This window comes from Lepus europaeus, chromosome 3, assembly GCF_033115175.1.
Source record: "Lepus europaeus isolate LE1 chromosome 3, mLepTim1.pri, whole genome shotgun sequence".
Taxonomy (NCBI): Eukaryota; Metazoa; Chordata; class Mammalia; order Lagomorpha; family Leporidae; genus Lepus; species Lepus europaeus.
Window position 1 is genome coordinate 123,680,719 of NC_084829.1, and position 27,330 is coordinate 123,708,048.

The window sequence follows — 27,330 nt, forward strand, 5'->3', positions numbered from 1 at the left end:
CGATGAGTTTGTGGAGGTGTAACTGAAACTCATTCTCTCTATTCATCACCCCCTAGCATACATTAACACTATGGCCCTCTGGTTCCACATTGCTCAGTAAAATGCCATCACTCCTTCAAGTTGTTAGCTGCCCTTTGCACTGGTATAATTTCAGTCATATGATGTGTGAAGTAATTTCATGCATTAACTACAGTTTCTCCAGGGCATGGATACAGTTTCTGTTTCTGTTGCAATGCTGTGGCCACAGGGCTTGTCAGAACATACAGTCTGAGTTCTAGCTCTGCCTTGTGACAATTGAATGGCACTGTACGTACTACTTGCTATCATGAACTTCTATATCTTTATCTGTAAAGTGAAGCATTAGAATAAATTAAGTTTACTCATAGTGCTAACCTCCTTTAAATCTGTGATTTGTCTTGGTAAAAGTAATCTTTGCTCACATCTTGCATGTGCACATGAGGTTTGATTATAGCATGACCATAAGCCCACTTGACATTTAAGCAACTCATATTAGACCTTATTGAGAACTAGGTTAACTTAATGTCCTCCCAATGAATTTACACTGAAATGATGACCATTACCAAGAGATACTTGTCAGTTGCCTTCAATAACCAATCAGAAGTATATTTATATTACTTGGATGGTACTTCCATTTTGCCATACCACTAATCCCAACAATCCACATTCAAGGAGACTCACTAACAGAGATACTGCTGTCTCTTAGCTTGCTAGTTAACAAATTCAATCTCCCTAGGTGCTTATTGCAGGTTTTGATTATACTTCTATAGCATAGGGTCAGGAAATAATCAGGTTAATAAATTGGAAGCTCTATATCTTTTTCACTGGAATTTTTTAAGTGACATGAACCATTTACTATTCTCAGACTCTGTTGATTCATACAGTGAACTCCAGGAGTGTGGGTGGACCTAGTAGACATAGATTCTAACCTTGCATTCAGTTTTTAAGAAAGTGAATGCCTGGGGCCAGTACAGTGGCTCAGCAAGTTAAGCTGCCATCTGCAGTGCTGGCATCCCAAATAGGTGGCAGTTCAAGTCCCAGCTGCTCCACTTCCCATAAAGCTCCCTGCTAATGTGTCTGAGAAAGCAAGAGAAAATGGCCCAATAGCTTGTCCATGTACCCATGTGGGAGACCTAGAAAAACTCCTGGCTCCTGGCTCCTGACTTCAGCCTGGCCATGCAGCCATGTGGGAAGTGAACCAGCAGATGGAAGTTTCTCTCTCTCTCAGTCTCTCTCCCTGTCTCTCTCTTTCTCTCTCTCTCTCTCACTCTCTCTCTCTCTTTCTCTCTCTTTCTCTTTGTAATTCTGACTTTCAAATGAAAAATCTTTAAAAAGAAATTTAAAAAGTGAATGCTAATTTTCATTATGTATGGTAAGTAGAATTCATGATCAGAATTTAAAACATCAATTGTTGTTCCTAGGTGCTCTGATGCTTTGTATAATAACAGACAATTATCCTCTATGATGATTAATTGATGGTTTACACCTAATCACTTGCCATGTCAAACCTTCCCCATGTACATATACAACTGCTTTTGAGATACAAAGAATTTTTAATTGAATATTTTAAATACATGAAAGTAAATAGGTAAGGCTACATAAAAAATGCTACCTAATTTTCAAAGCTAACCACACTAACAATTAGGGAATCTTAATGAATATTTTTATATTTAGGTTAGGCCCACTAAAAATCTCATAGAAACTCACATGAGACCTTGTTTTAATATGAGAAGTTTTCAAGTGTTTTTAGTGGTAATTTGTACATTCATTACTTTATAGTAGTTATCTACCTATGGCATGCTTTCAAAATTTCTTCTAGAATATATAATTTAATTTGACCTCAATTATTTTATGGTTGCATAGTGGCTGCATTCGGAGACAGAACTATTTGAAACATAAAGGAATAACCAAGAAGGAGTCAGTAGGATTATGGGATAAACAATGGACAATAGGCTGAGCCCAGGCTTCTTTTCGGGCCAATATTGTTAGTAAATAGAGGCAGGACCAGTGTTGTAATGTGCTGTAATAACCTACCACCTGTGATGCCAGCATCCCAGATAGGTGCCAATGGCTGCTTCACTTCTGACCCCACTCCCTGATAATGTGCCTGGAATGCAGCAGAGCATGGCCCAAATGCTTGGGCCCTGAACCCACATGGGCGACACATATACTTCTAGCTCAGCCTGGTCCACCCCTGGCCATCGAGAGTGAACCAGTGGCTGGAAGGTCTCTCTCTGTAACTCTTTCTTTCAAATAAATAAATTAAATATGTAAAATAAATAAATAGACAATCAAGAATCATGTATGATTCTTACATATGACCAGAGAAGAGACAGACCTTTAGTTTGAAAATCGATAGAAACTTTTTTTTTTTAATTTTATTGATTGAGTAATTAGAAAGGCAGAGTGAAGGAGGAATGGAGGAACACTGGAAGAGAAAGAGGTTTTTTCACCCACTCGTTCATTCCCCAAATGCCTGCAACACCTGAAGCTGAGCCAGGTCAAAGCCAGAAACCTAGAAACTGCTCTGCGTTCTCCATGTGGGTGGCAGGAACAAAAGTACTTGGTCTTCAATGCTGCCTCCCATTTGCATTAAAAGGGAACTGGTTTAAAAGCAAAGATGGTACTGTATCTCAACACTGTAATATGGTAGGCTGTCATCCCAAACAACATCTTAACCCACTGTACCACAACAGCCCCAAAATGACATCGTGTAAGCTAGGAAAAGAATGCATACAAATTAACACTAAGGAAGAATAGCTATTGTGAGGCTAAGCCAAGATTAACTATATTTAAACCTTGTACACAAATCATTTTTCAATTTCTAGACAATTTTAGTGCCACATGAATGTGGAATAAGCGTCAAATTTCCAGTTTGGGGTCATAATGAAGTTTTCTTGATGACAGCCAGTACAATTTAGCTGATAAAACTTTTGGCATAGTTATATTTTGGAATACATATAGACCAAATATGCTGAGTTATGGATCATATCATAGACTTGGACTGTAAATTTTCGATAATTGCCAGGTTTACCATATGGCTTTTAGTTTTAGGTTAGACTGTTTTATTTAGTTTCTTTGGTTTTTTTCAACCCAGGATAGCCAAATATTGAAGTAATTTAAATTGAATAAATTTAACTTTAAATGAGGGCAATCAGTAGAAGATAATCTCCACAATGGATCTTTAGTTTTTAATGCTAATTTTAGACTTTTTATTCTAAGGGAAGATTTCCATCTTCAAATAGGAAGAAAATAAGACATTTACAATATCAATTGCATAGTTTATTTTAATTGTTTCCTTCCTTTTATGTTAATCCTCATAATCACATCTTTCAAAATGTAACATTATTTTTTTATGATCCACTGAAAGAACCAATTGGGAGACTACCAAATATTCACAGAATAAACTCCTGACCTAATTTTCTTTCTTTCCTCTGTTGTCACATGGAAAGCTTTTCACCATGTGTGTATGTATATATAATTTCTTGTATTCTAAGTGTTCAAATAGGCCATTTTCATTTGCTTCTTTGAAAACCCTCTTCCTATGTATAAGTGATAAATTGTTGATATCCAAGTTTTTATGATTAGAATACTTTTAGGATTGGAACATTAACAATCACCATCAACTCTGCCATATAAAATATTTTTATTTTACTTGTCTTTTCAGATTTTATTTATTTATTTGAGGGGAGAGTTACAAAGAGAGAGAGAGAGAGAGAGAGAGAGAGAGAGAGAGAATGAACTCACAATAGATCAAGGATCTAAATTCGCAACTGATACCATAGAATTACCAGTGGAAAACATTGGGGACAACTCTGCAAGGCACTGACACAGGCAAAGGCTTCTTGGATAAGACCCCAGAAGCACAGGTGATAAAGCACAAATAGACAAATGTGATTACAACAAGCTAAGAAGCCTACACATAGCAAAGGAAACACTCAACAAGCGAAGAGGCAACTGACAGAGAGGAAAAAAATATTTGCAAACTATGCTGATAAAGGATTAATATCCAGGATATATCACAATGGCCTTTCTACATTTTACTTGCTGAACATTATGGATAAGTGGTAAATTAAAGTTGTAATTTAAAAGTAATTTGAAATTATATTATTGCAAAAGTTAAAGGAAAGATGAAGGGGAGATATAGATATTCCATTCGCTGGTTCATTCCCCAAATGGCTGCAATGGTCAGAGCTGGGGTGATCAGTAGGCATGAGCCAGGAGCTTCCTCCAGATGCCCCATGCAGATGCAGGGGCCCAAACACTTGGGCCATCTTCCACTGCTTTCCCAGGCTCTAATAAAGAGCTAGATTGGAAGAAGAGTATCTGGGACCAAAACCAGTGCCTACAAGGGATGCCTGTGCTGCAGGTGGGGACTTAGCCCAAAATGCCACAGCACCGGCCCCATAAGACATTTTTTTAAAATATTTGTTTATTTGAGAGGTAGAGTTATAGACAGTGAGAGGGAGAGACAAAGAGAAAGGTCTTCCTTCCATTGGGTTACTCCCCAAATGGCCGCAACGGCTGGAGCTGCACTGATCCAAAGCCAGGAGCCAGGTGCTTCTTCCTGGTCTCTCATGCTGGTGCAGGGGCCCAACCATTTGGGCCTTCTTCTACCACCCAAGGCGTTATCACCACTCACAAGGGTCAACACCACCAGGAGTTTGGAACTGGGAACCAGACACTGAAACCAGGCATTCTGACAAAAGCCATAAGTGTTCCAATCAGTGTCCTAACCACTAGGCTAAATGTCCATTCCCCTTGCATTGTATTTTTGAATTAAGATGTCATAGTAGTTGTTTGAAATGTAACATTATTGTATAATGAATTTACTGTTTGCCTTTTACTGTTTCGGAAAAGAACTACTCATTTCATTTAGTTATAAATAGGTGACTGGTGAATGGAAGCTATATTCTCTAATTTTCTTTTTTTTTAATTTTTATTGATATAAAGAAACAGATTTCATGTAGTTCACATATACAATTCAAAGAAAATAACCACATATCCTTCTCTCTCCCCCTATATCTCCCCTTCATCTTTCCTTTAACTTTTGCAATAATATAATTTCAAATTACTTTTAAATTACAACTTTAATTTACCACTTATCCATAATGTTCAGCAAGTAAAATGTAGAAAGGCCATTGTGATATATCCTGGATATTAATCCTTTATCAGCATAGTTTGCAAATATTTTTTTCCTCTCTGTCAGTTGCCTCTTCGCTTGTTGAGTGTTTCCTTTGCTATGTGTAGGCTTCTTAGCTTGTTGTAATCACATTTGTCTATTTGTGCTTTATCGCCTGTGCTTCTGGGGTCTTATCCAAGAAGTCTTTGCCTGTGTCAGTGCCTTGCAGAGTTATCCCCAATGTTTTCTGCTGGTAATTCTATGGTATCAGTTGTCAATTTAGATCCTTGATCTATTGTGAGTTGATTTTTGTATAGGTTAAGGTAGGGGTCTTTTTTCATACTTTTGCACAGAGATCCAACTTTCCCATAACCATTTGAAGAAGAGACTGTCCTTTCTCCAGGGTTTGATTTTAGTTCCTTGGTCAAAGGTTAGTTGTTTGTATATGTGTGGATTGATTTCTGGGATTTCTGTTCTGTTCCATTGGTCAGCATGTCTATTTTTGTGCCAGTACCAGCCTGTTTTGATTATAACTGCACTGTAGTATGTCTTAAATCTAATATTTTGACATCTCCAGCTTTGCTCTTGTTGATTAAGATCACTTTATTATTCAGGGTCTCTTGAATTTCCATATGAATTTTAGATTCATTTTATATAGAACTCAAAAGAATGTTCTTGGTATTTCCATTGGAATTACTTTGAATCTGTAAATTGTATTCAGTAATATGGACATTTTGATGCAATTAATTCTTCCATGGAATTCTTCTACAAACATGGAAGATTTTTTCATTATTTGGTGTCTTCTATTTCTTTCCTTAATGTTTTGTAAATTTAATTGTAGAGATTTCTCATATCCTTGGTTAAATTTATCCTAAGGTATTTAAAATTTTGGAGCTATTGGGAATGGTATTGATCTTCAAAGATCTTTCTCAGCCATGGCATTATTCTGTATACAAATGTTGTTGATTTTTGTGTGTTGATTTAATAATCTGCAACATTGCCAAACTTCTTATGAGTTCCAATAGTCCCTTAGTAGAGTTTATTGGTTCTTCTATATATAGAATGTTGAAATCTGCAAACAGGGATAATTTACCTTCCTTCTTTCCCATTTGTCTCCCTTTGATTTCTTGTTCTTGTCTAATGGCTCTGGCTAAAACTTCTAGAACTATATTGAATAGCAATGGTGAAAGTGGGCATCCCTATGTGCTTCCTGACCTTAGGGAGAATGCTTCCAGCTTTTCCCTATTCGATATGATGCTGGCTATGGGTTTGTCATAAATTGCCTTGATTGTGTTTATAAATGTTCCTTCTTTTTTTAAAAAAAAAACAGATTTATTTTATTTATTTTGAAAGAGTTACAGAGAGAGAGGTAGAGACAAAGACACACACAAACACACACACACACACACACACGTGCAAAGAGAGAGGGAGAGAGAGGTCTTCCATTTGCAGGTTCACTTTCTAAAAGGTTACAATGGCTGGAGCTAAGCTGATCCAAAGCCAAGAACCATAAGCTTCTTCTGGGTCTCCCACATGGGTGCAGGAGCCCATGGACTTGGGCCATCCTCTGCTGATTTCCCAGGTGCATTACCAGGGAGCTAGATAGGAAAACAAGCAGCCAGAACTCAAACTGGCACCTGTATGGGATTATGGTGCTGCAGGCCTGGGCTTTAACCAACTGCACCACAGTGCTGGCCCCCAAAGAATGTTCCTTCTATACCCAATTTGTTTAAGGTTTTCATCATGAATAGATGTTTTATTTTATCAAATGCTTTCTCTGCATATATTGACAAAATCATATAGTTTTATTCTTCAATTTGTTAATGTGATATATCACATTTTTTGATTTGCATATGTTGTACCATTCCTGCAGACCAGGGATAAATCCCACTTCGTCTGAGTGGATGATCTTTTTGATGTGTGTTGGATTCTATTAACTAGTATCTTGTTGAGAATTTTAGCATTAATGTTCATCAAGTATATTGGTCTATATTTCTCTTTCTTTCTTGTGTTTTTTCCTGTTTTTTGAAATTGGTGATGCTGGCCTCATGGAAGGAGTTTGGGAGGATCCCTCTGTTTCAATTGTTTTGAATAGATTAAGAAGAATTGGGATTATTTATTCTTCAAAAGTCTAGTAGAATTCACCAGTGAAGTCATCCAGTCCTGTGCTTTTCTTTGTTGGAGGATCTTTATTACAAATTAAACTCTGCCTTGGTTGTCAGTCTACATAGATTTTCATCGTCTTCATACCACTATTTTGTAAATTGTTTGCACCCAGAAATTAAATTAATTTGGGTTGTCCTCCCCCCCCACCTTTTTGGGTTAGTTAGGACAGTGGTTTATTAATTTTGTTTATTTTTTCAAAAAGCCAGCTCTGCATTTCACTGATCTTTTGTATGGGTTTTTTGGTTTCAATCCTGTTTATTTTTTCTCTGATCTTCATTATTTCTGTCCTCCAAATAATTTTGGGTTAGGCTTGTTAATGTTTTTCTAGGTCCTTGAGTTGCAATGTTAGATCATTTATCTGATATCTTCCCAGTTTCTTGATATAGGCACCAATTGCTATAAACTTTCCTCTTAGCCCTACTTTTGCTATACCCCATAAGTTTTGATATATTGTCTTATCATCTTCCTTTGCTTTAAGGAATATTAAATTTTCCTTTTGATTTATTCTTTGACTCATTGTTCATTCAACAGCATGTTTTTCAGTTTCCATGTGTTTGCATATTTCCTAGAGTTTCTTAAGTTGTTAATTTTCAGCTTATCGCAGTGTGGTCAGAAAAGATATATGGTATGATTTCAGTGTTTTTGAATTTTTTGACACTGTCTTTTTGGCCTACAATATGGTTTATCATAGAGAATGTTCCATACATCAATGAAAAGAAAGTGTATTCTGTGGCTGTGGGAAGAAATATTCTGTAAATATCAATTATATCAATTTGGTCAATAGTGTAAGATTAACTCTTTAGTTTCTTTGTTGATTTTTTGCCTAGTTGATCTGTCCATTGATGAAAATGGTGTGTTGAAGTCCCCCTTTATGACTGTAGTGAAATGTATATATACATCTTGCTTTATATCCCTTACCTTTTAGCATTAGGGGCATATACATTTACTATATTCACATCTTCTTGTTGAGGTGATCACTTAATCATTACATAATGATTTTCTTTGTCTATTTTAACAGTTTTTGTCTTAACTACTATTTTGTATTTTATATTGATATAGCTACTCCTCATTTTTTAATTTACATTTTCATGGAATATCTTTTTCCACTCTTTCATTTTTAGTCTGTTTGTATCTTTGTTTGTGAGGTGTATTTCTTGTAGGCAGCATATAGATGACTCTTAAATTTAATCCACAGCCAGTCTGTATCATTTGACTGCATAATTTAGTCCATTTATATTAAAAGTTATCATTTATATATAATGACTTGGTCTTGTAATTTTTATATATATATATATATATATATATATATATATTCCTATCATTTATTTTGGATCTGCTTTGTTTTATTATTAGGAGGTTTTCTGACTTTACATTCTTTCATGATGCTAGTTATCCTCTGTTTCAGTATGTAGTACATCACTAAGTATCATTTGTAAGGCTGTCCTGGTGGTAACAAATTCTTTCAATTTTCTGTTTGTTTTGGAAGGTCTTTATTTCACCTTCATTTATAAATAAGAGCTTTGCTGGGTACAGTATTCTGGGCTGATTCTTTTTTCTTTGTGGACTTGGACTTTATCGTTCCTTTCTCTCAATTTGTAAGGTTTCTGTTGAGAAATCTGATGTCAACCTAATTGGAGATCCTTTAAGGTAATCTTGAAGTTCTCTCTTGCACATTTTAGGATCTTTTCTTTCTGTTTTATTTTTGAAAGTCTGAATATAATGTGTTGCAGTGAAGATCTTTTCTGATCATGTCTATTTGGGGTACTATGTGTTTCCCGTACTTGGATATACAAAGATACTCCATATCTTTGTCCAGATTAGATAAATTTTCTGATATTTTTTCGCTGAATAAATTTTCTAAATCATTCTGCTTTTTCACTCATTTAGGAATGTCTAAGACAGATATATTTTGTCATCTGATGTTATCCTATGGATCCTGAATACTGTTTTTGATTTTTCTAATTTATTTTGGTCTATTTCAAAAGCTTTATCTTCCAGATGCCTCACTGAGTCTCATCTTTAGGCTGTTGGCTATATATAATTTTTCATTTAGAAGCTGGTGTTTATTTTCTGTCAACCTCATTTCCATTTTTTTATAATTTAAGTTATACACTTTTCATGGATTTCATATATACAGATTTAGGAACATAATGATACTTTCCACCCTACCCTCCCTCCTGCCCAAGCTCAACACTTCTCCCTCTTCCCTCTCCTATTCCCTCTCTTAATTTCTACGAAGATCTATTTTCAGTTTACTTAATCTCATAAGGTTAAACCTATGCTAAGTAAAGAATTCAACAAATAATATGAAAAAGAACAAAAAAGAAAACACTGTTCCTAAACAAGAGACAAGGACTATAAACAATTGTGCTCCGGAGACTGTGGAGAGCAGCTTACGACCTCTCAGTGGTTGTTCCTACCCATTCTGTGGCCTGAGCAGTGGGAGCTGCAGACCAGTCTTCAGTGGCGGGCTGAGCCCTGCAGTCCTCAGAAGGGAACTGCTGAACAGGCACAGAGGGCACTTGCTTGCCTTCAGCCCAGTCTGCAACCTCAGGCTGAGTAGCAGGAAACTCAGGAGCTGGGGTGGTCCATTTGCCCTGAAATTCCTGCTAGGTCACAGCTTTTGCAGCCCACTCTTCTTTGTCAATCTCTTCAGGATCTCTGTAGAAGTAGAGATCAGGCGTGACCTCCTATGAGTGTTCACAGCAGATGATACTGCACATGCACAGAACCTCCTGGGCCAGCATCAACCACACCAGACCCACTGAGTGGGCTCCCTTGTGTCATGCTTGACAATGTCCACATAGCACAGAGGAGAGTTTGTGTTACACAAAGCATTGGTATGCAGGTTCACATAAGATGGGTCTGTGAGAAGCTGGTGGCCAGCCCTGGGATCAGTAACCACCAAAAGACATGGCTTCCAGAAGCTGCCTGGATCTAGTTAGTGAAGGTTCGAGGTGTGAAGCAGCCAGCAAAGGAAGTAGCTCAAGTGGCAGCGGCAAAGTTCAACACAGCTCTCTGGCCAGCATTCCTGGAGGATATCACAAAGACATTGGCAGGGTTTTCAATGGCAACAATGGCATGAGCCGCCAACAGAAGTTTCTCCCAGGTCTCCTTCAGATTTATGATGTAGATGCATCACCCTTCCTTCTGTAGATGTACTGTCCCATTTGGAAGTCAAGGTTGGTGCCACCTATGTGGGTTCCTGCTGCAAGGAATTTGAGGACATACTCCTCCAACTTTGAAGAACAGCTTCCCTTTAAGTTGTGACAACTTCCCTTTAAGTTACACTGGGAATTAAGAAAAACACCTTATGGACCCCTTGCCAGCTGGTACAGGAAGGCTCCACTCTATTTTTTATTTGACATCCTGAATACTTAATTTCTAATTTTTCCATTTGATTTTTCCTAATGCTTCTATTTCCTTGTGCAGTTCTTAGCCTTGTTGCTCACAGATTTCTTTAACTCCTGTAATCACTTCTATGTGTTTTTGAGTAATCTTAAAAATCACTCTTTTGAATTCCTTTTCATTCATTTCTTCAATTCCCTCATCTCCACAGTATAATATTGAAGTATTATTGTGTTCCTTTTGGGGAGTCATATTGCCTTCGTTTTAATGTTTCTCATTTATCTATGCTCATTTTTTACATATCTGGATAAATATTTATTGCTATCTCCTCTGAGATAATTTTTTTTGGGGAACATGAATCTGTGTATAGTAGGATGTCTGCACCTCCAGTGGATATCCAGAGAGTGTGTACTGAGTAGGGCCAGAGAATTTTGGCCTGCATTTGTGGGTGGGGAAAAAATCCAGGGAAACACCCATGTTTGTGCATGACAGCTCTCTTCCGTAGTTAGTAGGGTAAAGGAGATGGTCACCTCTAACTTCTCTGTGCCAAGGGGAGCCCCTCTGCACCTGCACCACCACCCCCACTCACTCAGGTGTGTGAACCACACAAAGAATCTGTGTACTTTGTAGTGTTAGCCTTGAACCCTCCACTCAGGGAATTCTAAGCTTCTGGAGTTGCACTTAGTAATTGCCCTAAGAATCAGCTATACCTCATGCCTTTATGGGTTTCCAGGCCTATTGCACACTCACAGGATTCCCTCAGTCACAGCAGGCAGAATTCCAGTAGTCACAGGCCAGGCTTCAGGGGATCCACTCTTTGCCCCGTGAGCCTCCCTGTTCAATGAGTTAGTCAGTCCCTGAATCTGGTGGTTGGTGGGAGACCAGAAGAGGAATGATATGCCAAGTGGGCTCCCTGCCATTTTGCCATCTGTCAACTCGTCCACCTGGTCTCAGAGTCAGTGGGGACCATGTGGCTCTCCACTCGACAGTATCACCAGTAGAGCATGGGCTTCTGCGGACTCCTCATCTAGCTCTGGGGCGAGCGCCTGCCCACCAATCACCAGCTGTGGAAGTCACTGGTGGTATTACATGAGCTGCTGCATGGCTGTGCAACCCTTGCTGCTCAGTGGAGTCTCTCTTCTTTCTATAGACTTGTCACTGAAAACTTGTCTCCAACTATCTCCCAAGAACACAGATCCTCCCTGTTCTTTTGCTATCATCCCATGATCAAAATCAGTGTACCTTTTCCCTATTCAGCCTTCTTGAAATCCACAAAGCCTTGAAATTTCTCAGAATTTGGCACCAAACTGGCTTTGAAGGAAGTCCCAGTTTGGAAGTGTGTGAGATGCAGCAAAACCAGGATCCCATGCTTGGGAAATGGCAGGAGAATCGGAGCTGTGGGCTCGATGGGCAGTGAGCAAGAGAAACCGAGGTAGAGTTGGGAACAGGGCCAACGTCATGGGGAAGGGTTTGTTCCTTTGTCATTAAAAGTTCTGAGTTTGTGACCCCATTGCTGCCACCTGCACCCTGAGGGAAGGAAGGCAAACATGTCTCTAATTTTCAAGGAATGGCTACATTTTATCTGAAGTGTGATTTGCATTTCTTGGTTCCCAGTTTTCAGATAGACATTCACAACTAGTAATGCTCATAGAAAAAGTGAGTGGCAACAGTAACTGTGGATTAGAAATCAAATGTTATAAAGGATAGTTGAGACTGTCCAAATACTGACAGAGTTTGTGGACTCAAAAGGCTTCCATAACCTTGGCAACTCTTCTCAAGAGCCTCAGATGGTCACTGACATCATACATAAGAGTGTTAATTGTTAAATAAACAACAAGAGTCACTGTGCACTAGCTCCCCATGCAGGACTTCTGTCCTCAACGAGTTGTGTTATGACACTTAACTGATAATACAAACCAGTTCTCAGTTTGTGTGTGTGTGTGTGCGTGTATGCACAAAGTGTTGAAATCTTTACTTAGTATAGAGTTGGTCTTCTGTGTACAAAATTAATTGAAAATGAATCTTGATGGAGAATGGAACTGGCAAGGGGAGAGGGGGAGGAGGAGGAGGGGTGAGAGTGTGGGTGGGAGGGCAGGTATGGCAGGAAGAATAACTATATTCCTAAAGTAGTACTTATGAAATTTCTATTCCTTAAAATATAAATTAAAAAAGGCTAGTTGAGGCTATGGAGCATGTATAACTTGGAAAATATACAGTAAAGGGAGATTTTAATAATTTTTTTCAAATATGTGAAAGACTGCCATCAAAAAGAGTGAACAGATTTGTGTCTTCATAATTGGCCCAAAACAAATGGTCAACAACCAGTACAGTACTTCGACCAGTGTTGTCCAATGAGAATGCTTCAAGAAAAGGGATGAATTTCTCATACTGAATTTCTTTCATGAGTGTGGGAAAGATTTGTGTATAAACTCAAAATCTCTCGTAACCATTCATTTTACAGATCTGGCATTCCATTGAACAAAAAAATAATATTGCTGGTTCTGCCTTTTACACATCTCAGGTTATTGGCCACAATATTGACCTATTGGTCTACAAAACCCCCTCCATGGAGTGCGTAAAACAACACATTTGGATGAGATAAAATAGCAATAGAACTCATAATGGGGTTTATTCCATGAACCTTTATATTTTCATGTATTTTGATGATTAACATATCATTGGTGTGAGATACATGATTATGATTTATAAGCAAATGTTTAAAATATAAATATCAATAATAATAAAGCATTCTAATTTATACTGGTACAAAAATCACAAACGTTTGTAACAACTGGAATGAAAGTATGGATTGGAGAAAATTAATTTATAATACTATACTAGAATTTTACATATCTATGGCAGGTATAGAATATAATGAAAATCAACTTAATATTTAGAATTTTACACTTTTCAAGTTTGTGACAATAAGTATATGTTAGGATTAAAAACCAGATGTATTCTGGAGGAACAGGCCTTGTTAGCCATATTAAGGTAATAATTTCATATGTTTTCATAAAATTAATTAGGTGTGTAAATAGGGGTGCAGTAATAATAGCATCATAGATGAACTGCTACCCTTTCACATCCAGGATCATTCTACATCTAATCCAAAATTTTAACTACAGTTAGTTTAGTGGTTTGAGATTATTACCTGATAAGCAGTAGTTCTCCATTAGAATGAATATAAAGCACATAATTTATCACAGTTAGGCATAATTGGCTATCTTAGTCTCTGTTCTGTAGATGCCAAGAACAGAGACAACATGAATAGCAATTCTCATCTCAGTATCCCAAATGAACAGTTTTAGGTCATTTCCTGCCAAGTGCTTATATGAATGTAAACTAATTTCACTCCTAACTACTGAAACAGAGAGCACTCATATCTAACAATAAAATGTTATTTTATCTTCCTGAGAGTTATTTACCTATCTTTATTTTCGTATCCCATCTTCTCCCTCCCTCATTCTTTTCAAAAAACATTTCCTCTTTGTATTTGCCTCCCAACCCACCCCCCAATCTCTCTCACAAACAATGCACCCAGAATCACACACACATGAGTTCTGATGTAAATTAGGAAGCACCAATCAGGCAGGATATGTATGAGGAGGAATATGATTATAATATGCATAACATACAATTTGCATGAATATATGTCACTCTTTTAAAATAGATTCTGAAATAACTTTATATAATGAAGATTAAAAATGAAAAAACATTTCTACCTAAAAATTTTTAAAATGTCATTTCTAATAATCAGCATTTTTCATCCAGAGACTATTAAAATTGAAAAAAAATAATATTTAGTTCCTAGTATTGGCAGTTATTGGCAGAATTGTTAAAAATCTATAATCTGTAGTGCAAGTGATGTTGAAATGTGGTGTCATATTTATGATCCACAAGAGTTTTCAGAGTACTTAAAATCAAGAGAAAACAAGGCAACAAATTTTTACTTTGGAGTTATGAATTTTTCTCATCCACAAGGAAACACACTTTTTAAATTCATATATTGATGAATAGATCGAGCTCTGTCACTATTAAAATATGTATTTACTCCTCCTTCAGTTCTATCAGCTAATTAAAAATGGCGAAATAATTTCAAAATCAGAAAATTTGGATCAATATTATCCTGTAAATATGTTATCCAGTAGCTATGCCAAAGATTTTTCTCAAAAATCTTGAGGATAACAGAAAACTAAACTGCTTTGACACATGTGTTTGGTATGAATGGAGATTTTATTAAAATAATATTTTCAAATAACTTTCATCATAAAATATTTTATCCATTTGGTCCTTAAGTTAGATTGAAATTCTCTGAAGATAAATATGATAGTAACATAAATAAAATTTTAGAGAGCATAATTAATTGGTAAATAGTTTCTTAAACAGAAAATATTGCGAGTATTAAGCTATGTTGCAGTTGTACTGTAAATATAAAGAGTAAGAATTTTATTTAATTTACAAGTGATGATTTTTACATTGATTGACGTGCATGACACTACATGGGTATACAAAGAGCCATGATTTCTATTGGAATTTAAAAGCTGAGGGCCAGCATTGTGGCAGAGTAGGTAAAGCCACTGCCTGCAATGCTGGCATCCCTTATGTGCGCTAGTTAATGCCCTGGCTGCTCCACCTCTGATCCAGGTTCCTGCTAATGCCCTGGGAAAGCAGCAGAAGATGGCCCAGATTCTTGGGTCCCTGCTATCTATGTGGGAGACCTGGAAAAAGCTCCTGGCTCCTAGCTTCAGCCTGGCCCAGTGTCTGGTCATTGTAGCCATTTGGGGAGTGAACCAGTGAATGAAGATCTCTGTCTCTACCTTTCTCTCTGTGGCTCTGACTTTCAAATGAATCAATGAATGAATGAATGAATAGCTGAAATCTATTAATGTACTCTTAATGAAAGGTGGTGGGGAAAGCAAGAAATAGAAAAAAGGGAGAAATGGAGAAGCAGGAAAAAAAGATGGAGACAAAATGGAACAAAGTTAAAAAGTTAAAAAAATAACACAGGCCCTTTGGAATTCTGATTTAAATTACATTAAATTTACCATATAATAAGGTGTACAATTATTTCAACATAATGTCTGCTAATCTAGAAATAGATGTTGTTCATTATATTTTATATGTCTTTCAATAAAATGCTATGGTTTTCTTTTTTTATTTAGAACACTTCACAATTTATAATCACTGCACAGAGACCATGCTAATTTCCTTGTCATTCCAATTTTAGTGTATGTGCTGTCAAAGCAAGCACTATGGTCTTCTTTTTAAAAAGTGAATGGTCATCTTTTTTTAAAACTGGTAACCTATGAATGTCAATAAATTTTTCTTTCAGAGAAAAATCAGTATAGGTGGGATGTCATTTTCTGAACCACATTTGGATGACTACAGAGATATTGTTACTTATTTGGTCTAGAGAAACCTGAGAGCTCATGAATGGAAGGAGAGAAATTGAAAACGATCATGAACTAGGAAGTGTATGAAGAAAACTGAGAATTACCATTCAGTTACTTTCAGGACAACTTACTAGAATTAATTTCTTTAGCATTTAAATCCAATCATGTTCTCTTTATTTATTGGATGCTTCATTTAAGAATCTTCTTAAAGACAAACCTGAATCTTTGACAATGTTAAAGCTAAAAGCAACTCATAAGAATGCAATGAAATACAATTCAATTTTGTTAATCTAGCTATGTATCTAAAATCATTTAATTAAATTAAGAATTAAAAATCAAACATGCATGATCAATTTAGTGCTATCATGTACACTAAGATGCGGTTTATGGGAATTTTTACCTTTGTTTCTGCAAGTTTCTCATATACATATCATATTAGTGTTACTACTAAGAAAAATGGACACCTAATTTTCAGTGAGAATTAATGTGCTTATTGTGTAAAAATACTCAGTATAAAGATATTGATGTATCTGCAGGTAGGCTTGAACTTCAACAAGAGTTGGCCAGTACTTCCCAGTGTGTATAGGTACTTGTCAGTCAAGAAAGAGAATTTTAGTAGAAGAACCTATAACAAAGGTACTACCAGCTGAAATGTAAACACATTTAGGAAACACAAATAGCATTGTTCTAGTTTTTGAAATGGTATTGCACTTAGAGATAATGAATAAGTGAAAAATGAATAGTTTATACTTTGAAGAAGCGCTGACAATTATAAATAGTGTTCATCAAGAAAGCACATTCCATCAAAAGACTATTAGAACTTACAAACAAGTGCAGCAAAGTCACAACATACAAAATAAACACTTAAGAGAAACAATTCTTAGGAGAAATTAGCTGCAAAATTTAAAAATACCTAGGGAAAAGTTTAACCAAGAATATGAAGGAACTCTACAATGAAAATTGAAACACAATTTTTTTTTAAAGATTTGTTTATCTATTTGAAAGTCAGAGTTACACAGAGACAGGAGATGCAGAGAAAGAGTCTTCCATCCAATGGTTCGCTCCCCAATTGGCCTCAACCGCCAGAGCTGCGCTTATCCGAAGCCAGGAGTCAGAAGCTTCTTCCAGGTCTCCCATGTGGATGCAGGGGCCCAAGGGCTTGGGCTGTCTTCTACTGCTTTCCCAGGCCACAGCAGAGAGCTGAATCGGAAGTGGAGCAGCTAGGTCTTGAACCAGCTTGCATATTGGATGCTGTATATGAAATAACATTCCCTTGCTAATGTGTTTAGGAAAATTTATTCTTTTTTTTTTATTTTTTATTTTTTGACAGGCAGAGTGGATAGTGAGAGAGAGAGGCAGAGAGAAAGGTCTTCCTTTTTGCCGTCGGTTCACCCTCCAATGGCCGCTGCGGCTGGCACATCGTGCTGATCCGAAGCCAGGAGCCAGGTGCTTCCTCCTCGTCTCCCATGTGGGTGCAAGGCCCAAGCACTTGGGCCATCCTCCACTGCCTTCCCAGGCCACAGCAGAGAGCTGGCCTGGAAGAAGGGCAACCGGGATAGAATCTGGCGCCCCGACCTGGACTAGAACCCGGTGTTCCGGCGCCGCAAGGCGGAGGATTAGCCTGTTAAGCCACGGCGCCAGCCTCTTTTTTTTTTTTTTTTTTTTTTTATTATTTACTTGACAGGTAGAGTTATAGACAGTGAGAGAGAGAGAGACAGAAAGGTCTTCCTTCCGTTGGTTCCTTCCCCAAAATTGCTGCTACTGACAGTGCTGCACCGATCTGAAGCCAGGAGCCAGGTGTTTCCTCCTGGTCTCCTTTGTGGGAGCAGGGGCCCAAGAACTTGGGCCATTCTCCACTGCCCTCCCGGGCCACAGCAGAGAGCTGGACTGGAAGAGAAGCAACTGGGACTAGAACCCAGCGCCCATATGGGATGCTGGCGCCACAGGTGGAGGATTAACCAAGTGAGCCACAGCGCCAGCCCCAGAAAATTTATTCTTAACACTACTGCTGTCTAGGCCCCGGAACTAAAGGGAAGGCATTCGCAGAGACAAATAACAAATTAAATCAACCTATATCTTCTGGGGCTAATTGCCTCATACAGTCCTGCATTTGTGATTTCAATGGCCTGAACAAATTACACACACACACACACACAAAAGCCAGTTCCTTGTAATATGGATTACATGTATCCCAAAAAATATTAATTTGCTGATGCAGTATAACATGAATTGAGTGGCCCATTTACATTAACATGTGACAGAAAATCAAAAAAATTTGAAGATTGCAAATCTCTGACATAATACCTGGAAAAAAAACTGTGAAGAAATGTCAGGTTAAACTCTAGTTCCATCATGATTATATGTTGAGTACTAATCACCAATGACAGCTGAAAGGGATAGAAAACCCCTCTTGACATCAAAATGATGATACTTTTATCCGTATTCTGAATAATATTACTGATAACAGGCATTGTTTTGTGAGATTGTTTTATGATCCATGTTTTCTTTAGGATGAGAGAAGAATATTGGAGCTGAATATCGTGTTCCTTAAAATTTTCTTACCCTAGTATTAATATTGCTTCATCATCTTTCATTCAATTGATATAGTATAAATATTTTCATCTCTTTACTGTTAATTGTGCAAATCACTTTGCTAAGATGTGTCTTCTACAAGTAGTTTGTTGATAAACTTTTTTGGTTATTTTTGTGAATCTTTCAATAGACCAATTTAATCTATATTAATTATCATTATTGATATAAATGGCCATTTCTTTTACATTGGAGTGTGCATATGTGTTTATGCACTGTTTTCTTTCTGTGTTTTCTTTTATCTCCTGTTCTACTTTACATTGGATCTATAAGCTTATTAATTCTTCCTTTTCTTCTTTCTTGGTTTGGAAGACTCATAATTTACTTGTACTCCACCCAGGTTTACCTTTAATGTGTTTGCTTATTTAGAGCTATGGTTCATTAACATAACTATGTTCCTACCAAGTAATACAAAGAATATGGCTTCTCTACTCCCAATCTTCACCCATCATCCTTATGCTATCATTATTTACTTTTGCATTTCTGGCTTTAAAAAGCTCTTCCATTTAGTATTATTTCTCTTGATGTTTATTAATGTACATTAATCAGTAAATTGAATGATTTGATCATTCCTATACCTCATCAGATGTGCAGATTTGTTTTACTAAAGAGTATCATCTAGAAGACTCTTGAGAGTCGGTAATTGTGACATGTTTTTGTCTTTGGAAATATCCATAGTTATACCTTATTCTTTTCAGTGCTAGTTTTGCAGAATGCAGAATTCAGGATTAATTTAACAAAATTCTGATTTAAAACTATTAACATATTGCTTCATTGTACAAATATTTAGAAAACTAGTGTCAGCCTCTCCATTATTTCTTGATGGGATTGTATGCTTTTTTTTCCTGTTGCTTTTAGGGTTTTTCCTTTAATGTTCTAAAATTTTACCAAGGTTTCTCCAAAAGAAATGGTCTTGTTACACTGCTTTAAACATGGTATGCTGTTTTACCTTGAAGGCTCCTGTCTTTCTTCAGCTCTGGAAAATACCATTTTTTGTATGGTTACTGAATTATTTTAACTCTATCTATTATCTTTACAGCGCACTGGTTACTTCCTTGAGTTTCTAGTATCTGGAGTATTCCCTTTCTCATCAATGATTTCAAAAATTCTTTTTTTAAAGATTTTTTTATTTATTTGAAAGTCAGTGTTACACAGAGAGAGAAGGAAAGGCAGAGAGAGGGAGAGAGAGAGAAAGAGAGAGAAAGAGATCCTGCATCTGCTGGTTCACTCCCCAGTTGACCTTAATGACCAGAGCTGCAGTAATCCAAGCTTCCTCCAGGTCTCCCACGGGTGTGCAGGGCCCAAGCACGTGGGCCATCCTCTACTGCTTTCCCAGGCCACAGCAGAGAGCTGGATCAGAAGTGGAACAGCCAGGACTCAAACTGGCACCCACATGGGATGTCGGCACTGCAAGTGGCAGTTTCACCCACCACACCACAGTGCTTTCTCCTAAAAATTCTTAATGTGTATTTTAATAAATATTTCTAGCTATTAGTAACAGGAATGAGGACTTTTATATTAGCTTAGTCTCCCATGATGATGGATTTAGTATAGTTCTGTATACAAAGCATTGAAAAAAGATGTGGTCTCTCTGAGAAACAGTTGAAGTCTTCTAATTTCTTGATCCACCAAAATCAGTCTGACTTGGAAAAGTTTGAAAGCATAGGTAATCCAATTTAGTAACTTAGCAAGTATAGATTTTTCTCTTTAGCATAGCTTAATTATAACCATTTGCTGTGTGTGTGTGTGTGTGTCTATATACATGATACAGGAAAGTTAGTTTCCTTTCAAACTCCTAGTCAACTGAAGAAATACAGATTGTGTCACCCTATCCTTTGACTTCTTTTTTATGCATATTTTTGCTCTCCTCCTATCTTTAGTATTCACAGCTGTTAATTTACTACAAGACTGTTTTCTTTTTTTTTTAACTTTTATTTAGTAAATATAAATTTCCCAAGTACAGTTTATGGATTACAATGGCTTCCCCCCCATAACTTCCCTCCCACCCACAACCCTCCCCTCTCCCGCTCCCTCTCCCATACCATTCACTTCAAGATTCATTTTCAATTATCTTTATATACAGAAGATCAATTTAGCATATATTAATTAAAGATTTGAACAGTTTGCACCCACAGAGAACATAAAGTGTAAAATACTGTTTGAGTACTAGTTTTCCATACCTGTGATCAAATACAATTTGAAAATATGAAATGGAAAATTTCTGAAGTAAATAATTTGTCAACTTTAAGGTACAGACTGTTCATAGCAGTATGATGTAATTGTGCACTAACCTGCCCTGTCAGTCCTGGAACATAAACTATCCCTTTGCCCAGCATATCCACTCTGTCTATGCTACCCACACACTAGTCACTTAGTAGCCTTCTTGCCTATCAGATCAACTGTTGCAGTATTGGCAGAGCTGTTGTTCACTTAACCCTTATTTTAACAAAATGATGATCCCAAAGCAGAAAAGTAGAGACACTGCCAAAAAGAAGCCTTTTTTCCTTTAAGGAAAAAAATATAAAATTACAATGAAATGTATAGAAGAAGGGAAAATTTACATAACATTTATTATACTCTCCTGTTGAAATGGTTCTAATTTTGTATTAGTTACTGTCAATCTCTTATTTTGCTTGATTTACTTATGTTTTTTCCAGAGTTAAGGGAAAGGTTTATTGTCGGGTAAAGGAAGCCCGACAGACCAGAGGGAGAAGGCGAGAGAAGAATCAGGAGGACTTGTGTGGGAAGCAGGTCCTACTATACCTTTGCAGGGGGCAGAGGAATAAGAGCAGCAAATCCCATTAGGGTGGGGGTAGAGATGACACCTGGGTTGGACCATCTAGTCACCCAGCTTGTAGCAATGGTGACGAGGGCCAGAGCCTAACATGGTGTCCAGGGCATATATGGTGCCACAGATAAAACAGCATCATTTTACTAACATTCCCCTCTTTTGTTTTTTTATAAAGCAGGCATTGTATGGGATTACATTGGCCCAAAAGTACAGAAGGGGTGGAGGGACAATGATCTCTCTTTTAGAGCTACTTTCTGCTGACATGGGGTGACAATTTGCTTTCCACTGGCATGGGGTGATGTCACAATCTCCTGGGTGGGGACCCAAGTATATCCCTGTAACAGCATTTGGATGACTGCCTAATTGGTGAAGGCTTTGGTCTATTCCCTTATCACTGAACAGACAAGATAGTATAAAGGCCAGGGTGAGTATAGCAGCCAATGGTCCTAGGAGTGGCATTAACAAAGTAATGAGAGGATTTTATAGAGGAGAGGAAATGAAAGGTTCTCTGGACCCTAGTAAAGACTCTTAGATGGATGTGGTTTTACATAGCCTGATGGGTTAACATAATAACAACACTGTTAAGGTCCATCTGTTCCAAAGTAACATGCCTGTTAATGAGGTGATATGGTTATGGAGACCTCAGACGGCAACAGCTGAGGTCTTTGTGGACCTAGTGACCTCCTCTTGTAACTGTTGAAGTTGTTTTGGAGTTGGTTGATCGAGACAATGTTGTGGCCCAAAGCTATTCCTGAGATCACTACTTAGGGGAGAGAGGCTGTAAAGCTGATCCCAGCCATGACTGGGACAAAGGTCACTCAGCTCTTGCTGGTAAAGGGGTTTGTCTGTAGAAAAATTCTGAAGAATCATACAACTTTAAGTGGGAGTAAGGACCATCAATACACACAGGTTGGGAGTAGAGCTATTGATGTTAGAGTAGAGGCTATGATTACAAAGGAATGAGGCCCCATTTGTTGACCCGAGGGTCTAGAACAAAGGACAGAGTAATTATTAGAGGACCTAAGAAAGGCACTGTCTAAGCCATGAATAAATTTTCCAATTGAGAGGCAAATAGAAATTGGCAGAAGGGGGCTTGATAATAATTAGGTGAGCTTTAAGGATTTGCCAGTTATGAGGCCCAGGCCTGTCTGTCTCTTCACATGGGGTGCATCGAAGGGAGGTGAGAATCTACTTGGGAAGGAACTCTGTTGACTTCCACTAGCTATCTGGCCTGGGAGGGGAGCTGGCCAGGTAAATCCAGGTGGTATCTCTAGCAGGAAATTTACAGTTCTGCCTGCAATGTTGCTGACCCTACTTGGCCATCCCCTCAGCAGTGGTTACTTTGGTAGCTGGGCCAACTAAAGGGTTTTTCAGCCTAGAGCCAATAAGATCTGTGGCTCTGACCTGGGCGTTCTTTGATTCCATGGCAGTTCCATTTCCAGAGCTGCCAGGGCTCTTCATAAGGTGACTTCTGCTGAAGCCCTGGCTTTCCACATCAAAAGTCACTGCAGTGGACTGATCTGCTGAGTCTCCTGGATGGCAGATCAATGTGCAAAACAACCATTAATATGCCTGACACTTATCTTTACATTACTTCTTTTCCTCCTGGTTTTTGTTAAAGCAGATCAGAGGATGTAAGTCAAGGGGGTGCTCAAGTCCCATCTCTAAATCTTTGGTGGCATAAACTAGAAGTCTATAGACATAGGCATGTTCTGATAGTGTTTTGTTTTGTTTTGTTTTCTCTGTGAGGTAGACAGTGCCCATCAGGAAAACTATGTCCTTACTTTAAAACTTTCTCTCCCTTTGCTTGGTTTGAAAAGGAAGGTTTTGTCTGTTTACTGTGCCCATAACAAAGTAAATGAAGCTGTGAAATTATAATTTAAGCTCTCATTATGACTTTGCTATTGTTATAGAAAAGGGTTAGCCATTGCTTCTATAATGTCTAAAGATCAAATTGTATATCCTGGAGAGTCCTTCAATATACAGTCATTTTCCCACCTCAAAGATAATAGAGAAATGAGAGAACAAGTCAGGGACCTTGCTAGATTCAAAGAAAGAAATTCCTTTAAACTGAATGTCCAGCTACAGCTGAACCAAATCCTCATGCATGAGATTGTTATTTACCCAAGACATCTTTTAGATTCTAACTGAATTTGAGTCTACTATTTTTTTTTTTTTACCCAAAGAACACAGCAGGTAGGCCAAGGATGCCTTTGTCAATAGTCAGCTACTTGGGACTGCCTGTGAAACAAAAGTTCAGGGAGCCCAAAGATGACTGTGGGCTAGGGGCCAATGTGCCAAGGACAAGAAGTCCACTGGAGATTGTTCACCATTATGTTAGGTTTAATCAGAGAGAGCACCCACCAGAGCACATAGGCACCCCTCCAGAGATTCCGAAGGAGGAGAATCTGATAGGTGACAGACTAAAGGACAATTAGGGAAAAGGAGGTAAGTGTGAAAATAGTAATTAACCCAGTAGGCCCACTGGTTTGAAGGGCCAGTCTAGAAAATGCTAGCTAATGGGACCAGTAAATCGAGTTTGCAGGAACTGAGGAGAACTGCCAAGGTCAGCTTGACATTTAGTTACAAGGCAGGGACAAAACCCATCAAAAGACCTGATTGTCCTTTTCTGGCTTGCTCCTGATAAACAAAAGAGCCATCAAAAGAGTGGGATGGGATGGACTCACTACTCACTTGCTATTCTTATGGTAAAATTTGAACAGGAAGGGGAGGGGCAAAGACCAGTTAAAGGGATGAGAGGGCCAGAGGGTGAAGGCATGGAGAGGGGTCCCATTCCCATGTTAGAGAGGATGATAGATAAGGCAGGGAGAGTAGACTTTGGACAAGGGCTGGTTCTGAGATAAGGTTAGAATTTCCAGACAGGAAGGGGAGGTACAGCAAGACAGAAAGAGCTAGATCAGCAAACATAGAAGAAAGGGGGTTTGACTTTTTAACAAGAGCTTTGGAAATAAAGAGAACTTGAGCCAGAAAAGGTGTATAGCTGAGAGAGGAGAAAGCTCAGACAGAGGAAATTTTCTTGCACTTTCCCAAATGCTCACAGAATTGATAAAGATTTTGAATAGTGTCAGGGTCAAACGTAGACTGGTTGTCAAGATAGGAGACAACTGAGAGGAAGGTTGGAAGGAATGTGGGACAGAGAAGCTCCTGTGGCAACCACAGGGTCAGATTGGCGGATACCAAGCATCCTCAAGATTACAGCCATCTGATGCGAGGATATGGGAATAGAGGGCAGAGGTCATCACCCACGCACCTGCTGGAGCCCAAAGCTTAAAGGAAATAATGGGTTGAGTAGTCATCCACACCAAATGTTTCCCAGACACAGGGCCTATAGAGGCACAAGGCTGTGGTACGTGGTACCAGGACTTTGGGATGAAGTTGAGTAGAACCACAACCTGTAGAGAGTAACACTGAGAGGATCCTCTGCCCACCCCATCTTACCTCAGGAATTTGAGAGGCTGGTGTGTGGATGTAGATCACAGAGTGTTCAGTGGTGTGGAAGGAGGTCTGGGGGTTTGTTCTGTGGCTGGCATAAATCCAGGATCCTGAAGCAGCTCAGATCCCTGGGCGAAGAGCAAGGTCAATGGGAGAGCCTGGATCTGAGTCACAGCACCAATGTAAGCCTACCACAAAAAAACACCAAACACTAAAGTTAAGGGAAAGCTTTATTGTCAGGTAGGGGAAACCCGATGGGCTGGGGGGAGAGGGTGAGAGTGAGAAAGAGAGAGAGGAATCAGGAGCACTTGATTTATAAATTAAACATTATAGCAAGTACATATATGAAAAGCAGTGTTCTCTCTGTAAGGTTTGGTACCACTTGACCTGAATTTTCAGGCATTTACTCGGAGTCATTTGTTTTAACTTTTTCTTAAAGATTTTTTTTTTTTTTAAATTTGAGAGGTAGAGTTACAGACAGAGGGAGAGACAGAGAGAAAGGCTTTCCATCTGCTAGATCTCTCCCCAAATGGTTGCAATGGCCAGAGTTGAGCTGATCTGAAGCCAGTAGCCAGGTGCTTCCTCTCCATTCTGACATAGCACGTAAAGTCACTACCTGCAATACCCGCATCCCATATGGGCACTGGTTCAAGTCCCAGCTGTTTTTCTTCCAATCCAGGACCCTGAAAAATGTGCCCAGGAAAGCCACAGAAGATGATCCAAGTGCTTGGGCCCTTGCACCCACATGAGAGATCCAGAAGAAGCTCATGGCTCCTGGCTGCAGCCTGGCCCAGCCCTGGTCATTCCAATTGCAGCCATTTGGGTACTGAACCAATGAATGCAAAATCAATCAATCTCTCTCTCTCTCTCTCTCTCTCTCTTTCTTCCTCCCCCTTCTCCTCTTCTTTCTATGTAACTCTGACTTTCAAATAAACAAATAAATATTTTTAAAAGTCCTTTTTTAATTCTTGGTCAGAGTTTTTTCTTATAGCTTCTAAATCTAAAAATGGTTAGAGACGTAATAATCACATGAACAGCTTGCCTGATGCCAGTAATCTAGAAGTAACCTAGAACAAGCTTCCTGAAAGTTCACTAATATTATCTTACTTTCACATCAAAGTATTGAAATATTTCTTTGATGTTGTAATACTACATACTTATTCAAGATGATGAAAAAAAGAACTCCATTCACAAAACAGTTCTTAAGACATTTTATATTTATATCTGTGCATACCTCTACTGAATGCTATTTCAGAGAAAATATAGAATATGAATATCGACTTGTAGGAATCACATAATAGTCTGACATATGATTGAAATCTGCCTATTAGACATAAAATGAACCACAAGAAGAAAATCTTGAGTGTTTATTCCACAACTGTGCAAAGCAGCTTCACACTGAACCTCTGAGTCAGCAAGGTGAGAAAATAAAGTGATTGATGCCTATCAGCAAAGAAAATCAGTCTTTGGAGTGCTGATTCCCCAGACAAGAGAAACGCTTCTAGTATTTCTACTGCATTAAACCTAAACCAGCTACCATTTAAAAATATAGTTCAGAATAAAGGTGAAGTAAGTGAATAAAGTAAAATAAATGTCCAAGTATATGTGTCTATATTATATTTACTTAGCTGAGAGCCTAATTCATTATTGAAAGACATCAAATAACCCAACCAAGTACAATAAAGAGAAAATTTAATTCTTGCCACTAGTACTTACAAACATATGCTATTTTCTGTCAATTATGTATGTGCACAAAGACGCACCTTACAGAAACAAGGAAGTCCTGGTTACCTTGGCATCACCTAATCTTCCAAGACAAATTCTAAACCTCTTAATCTAACAAAGGCCCTTCACCATCTGGCTTTGTTGCTTCACTTCCAGCTTGTCTCCTACTCATTCCCTACCTCACAGAACCCATTCCAGCCATTGTTCTTTCCACCCTGTCCTGCAGGCTTTCTACCATGATCTTTCTCCATGTGCTTGTCTGTCACATTGCCCTACTATCTTTGGTGATGAATTTCTCCCTCCTCCTTTCTGATTCTTGAAGGGTGTGAATTTGTGCTGTCCTGGCCAGCATACCTTCCTTGTGCTCATGTGCCCAAGATTGATGTTCCTTCTGCTGCACTTGAACAGTATTTAGCTAGAAATTAGACACATATATAGTGCTTTTATTAAATATTATTTATGGACTGCTTTGTGTTTTGATTGCTATTTTTAATGTTATTGCTTTTCCAATTGGTTTCAAAATTGTAGTTATTTTTTTAAACTTTTATTTAATGAATATAAACTTCCAAAGTACAGCTTATTGATTACAATGGCTCCCCCCCCCCATAACTTCCCTCCCACCCGCAACCCTCCCCTTTCCTGCTCCCTCTCCCCTTCCATTCACATCAAGATTCATTTTCAATTCTCTTTATATACGGAAGATCAGTTTAGTATATATTAAGTAA

The 27,330-nt window shown here is 38.1% G+C and overlaps 1 protein-coding gene and 1 pseudogene across 1 annotated transcript in view; one reads left to right on the forward strand and one right to left on the reverse strand.

Annotated features, from left to right (window-relative positions):
• The window catches only part of NKAIN2 (sodium/potassium transporting ATPase interacting 2), a 1,221,663-nt gene that overhangs the window by 795,920 nt on the left and 398,413 nt on the right, over positions 1-27,330 (forward strand). The gene's annotated exons all lie outside the window — the stretch shown is intronic.
• Positions 9,700-22,852, reverse strand: LOC133756367 (small ribosomal subunit protein uS2-like; annotated as a pseudogene).